The sequence below is a fragment of the Lagenorhynchus albirostris genome, chromosome 19 (assembly GCF_949774975.1).
Source record: "Lagenorhynchus albirostris chromosome 19, mLagAlb1.1, whole genome shotgun sequence".
In the NCBI taxonomy this organism is placed as follows: domain Eukaryota; kingdom Metazoa; phylum Chordata; class Mammalia; order Artiodactyla; family Delphinidae; genus Lagenorhynchus; species Lagenorhynchus albirostris.
This window is the reverse complement of record NC_083113.1, coordinates 25,719,761-25,723,301: the sequence shown is the minus strand read 5'-3', so window position 1 is coordinate 25,723,301 and position 3,541 is coordinate 25,719,761.

Genomic DNA, 3,541 nt, shown 5'->3' with positions numbered 1-3,541 from the left:
CACTTTTATTCAACATAGTACTGGAAGTCCTAGCCAGACAGTTAGGCTAGAAAAAGAAATAAAAGTCATTAAAATCAAAAAGGAGGAAATAAAACTGTCTCTATTTGCAGATGATATGACATAGAAAACCCTAACGACTCCACCAAAAAATTTGTTAGAACTAATAAAAGAATTCAGTAAAGTTGCAGGATACAAAATCAATATACAAAACTCAGTTGTGGGCTTCCCTGGTGGCACAGTGGTTGAGAGTCCGCCTGCCGATGCAGGGGACACGGGTTCGTGCCCCAGTCCAGGAAGATCCCACATGTCACGGAGCGGCTGGGCCCGTGAGCCATGGCCACTGAGCCTGCGCGTCCAGAGCCTGTGCTCCACAATGGGAGAGGCCACAACAGTGAGAGGCCTGCGTACCACAAAAAAAAATCAGTTGTATTTCTATATACTAACTACAAACTATTAGAAAGATAAATTAAGAAAACAATCTCATTTATAATTTCATCAAAAGAATAAATTTATAGGAATAAATTTAACCAAGGAGGTGAAAGACTTGTACACTGGGCTTCCCTGGTGGTGCAGCGGTTGAGAGTCTGCCTGCCAATGCAGGGGACGCGGGTTCGTGCCCTAGTCAGGGAGGATCCCACATGCCGCGGAGCGGCTGGGCCTGTGAGCAATGGCCGTTGAGTCTGTGCGTCCGGAGCCTGTGCTCCACAACGGGAGAGGCCACAGCAGTGAGAGGCCCACGTATCACAAAAAAAAAGACTTGTACACTGAAAAGTATAGGACATTAATGAAAGAAACTGAAGACACAATAAATAGAAAAATATTCCATGCTCATGAATTGGAAGAATTAAAATGTTGTTAAAATGTCCATACTACCCAAAGCAATCTACAGATTCAATGCAATCCCTATCAAAATTCCAAGGGTATTTTTCACAGAAAAAAATGTCCTAAAATTCAAATGAAACCACAGAAGACCCTGAATAGCCAAAGCCATCTAGAGAAAGAAGAACAAAGCTGGGGGTATCCAATTTCCTGCTTTCAAACTATATTACAAAGCTATACTAATCAAAAGAGTATGGTACTAGCATAAAAACAGACACATAAATCAGTGGAATAGAGAGTCCAGAAATAAACGCATGCATATATGGTCAACTAATTTATGACAAAGGAGCCAAAATTAACAATGGGGAAAAGATAGTCTATGCAATAAATGGTGTTAAGAAACTAGATATCCACATTCAAAAGAATGAAATTGGACCCTTATATTATACCATACATAAAAATTAACTCAAAATAGTTTAAAGACTTAACTGTAAGACCTGAACCCATAAAACTCCCAGAAGAATACAGGGGAAAATCTCCTTGATATTGGTCTTGTCAATGATTTCTTGGTATGGCACCAAAAGCACAGCCAACAAAAGCAAAAATAAACAAGTGAGACTACATCAAACTAAAAAGCCTCTGTAAGCAAAAGAATAAATCAGCAAAATGAAAAGGCAACCTCATGGCATTCACAAAGATTAACCTGAAATGAATCATAGGCCTAAATGTAATCGTTAGCTCTCAAAGAAATCATAGACTGTTTTGAAGTAAGAGTAGGCAAAATTTTTTCCAATAGGATACAAAAAGCACAAATCATAAAAGAAAAAATATGATAAAGTTGGATTTCATCAAAATTAAAAACTCCTCCAGGATTATGTAAAAACTCCTTAGATGTGCCTTCACTTCCCATACCTTAAGCTCTTTGGGGTTACTGGAGGTTAACCCACCCAGAAAGCCTAAGTCTCAGCCCTGGGCATTTGAGGTGAAATTTGAAGCTGATACATGCACTGTAATAGATGACAATGAATTTTAAGGAAGTTTATAATGCACGCAAGAACTGCTATTTAATAGGTTGCTTTGAAAACAATAAAGATACTTTTGGAATTTGTATAGTTATCCATGTTTACGTTTATTGTCCTTACAGTTGAATTTGTCTCCTGGTGAGTCTTTGAGGTCTTCCTCACATCTTACAGCTGGAAAGAGGGAAGTGGGGAGGAGGAGGGGGCAGGAAAGGACCCCAGAAGAAAGATGGAAAGAAGAGAGGGGACAGAAGACAGGAGGAAGGAGCAAATAGTGTGATGAGACCCTTCATCACCTAACAGACCAGTAGGGGATCCACAGGGGGAAGAGGGTAAAGCTGAAAACAAGTGTTTCCTAAGGTGAGGACCCCAGGCACATGGCTGAGAGGTGGGATTCTCCCAGCCTCCTGCCCATAGACCACAAGCACTTTTGCCCTGGTCTAGGGATGGAGAACCATGAGGGACACTTCTCAGCCACAAGTTAGAACTCCTTGTGGACCCTGAGAATGGGAACTGTCTGCCTTCTTCCCACAGTGCTGGGCAAGTAGGGCTCTGAAAGCCACTAATATTCTGCAAATTCTTGGACATAAAAACAGACAAGGTCCCTGTCCTCAGACACAGTCAAGTGGGAAAGACAGATAAATGAACCCACCAAGATAAGATTACAAGCCAACATAAGTGCTACAGAGAAAAAAAGAGGATATTTGTATTTAGATTCACAGTGTCAGATGTTGCAAAGGTAGGGCCCCAGCAAGGACAGAAGCCTACCCGGCTTACCTGGGATTTAGCTCTGGCCCCTCTGCTTGGCAGCCTCCAGCTGAGATGTCAGGGCCAAGGCACTTCCTAGCTGGCATTACTGACTGGGAGCAAGTCAGGGAGACAGATGGATTCCTCCCATGCAGTGTGCTTGGCCAGAGGAACACTGGGGACTAAGACATGTTATGTGAACAAATAAATAGCCTTCCCACTTCTCAGCACCAAAATAAATTTTGAAAATTAAATCTTGAAAATCCACTTGGCAGAAGAAAAACTAAATTTAACTCCTGCTCTCCTAAAGATATCATTTTAAAAGATGAAAGAGCAAGCCACAGAGGGGGAGAAAATATAACACATATAGTTGAAAAAGGATTGGTGTCCAGATAAATTTTTTAAAAAACAACTCTTACAACTCAATAATAAGACAATGCCCAATAAAAAATGAGCAAAAAATGTGAGTAGACACTTAGCAAAAGAAGACTTACATAAATGGCCAATAAGTCCATGAAAAGATACTCAACATCATTAGTCATCAAGAAAGTCCAAGTTAAAATCAAAATGAAGAGATGCCACTGCACACTCGATAAAATAACTAATATTAAAAAGACCAACATTGGGACTTCCCTGGTGGTCCAGTGGTTAAGAATCCACCTTCCAATACAGGGGACACAGGTTCAAACCCTAGGTGGGGAATTAAGATCCCACAGGCCGTGGGGCAACTAAGTCCGCACACCACAACTACTGAGCCCACATGCCACAACTAGAGAGCCTGAGTGCTGCAACTACAGAGCCCATGTACTCTGGAGCCCATGTGCTACAACTACGGAGCCCACATGCCCTGGAGCCCACACACCACAACTAGAGAGAAGCCCGAAAACCGCAACAAAAGATCCTGCGTGCTGCAACTAAGACCTGATGCAGCCAAAAATAAAAATAAATAAATAAAT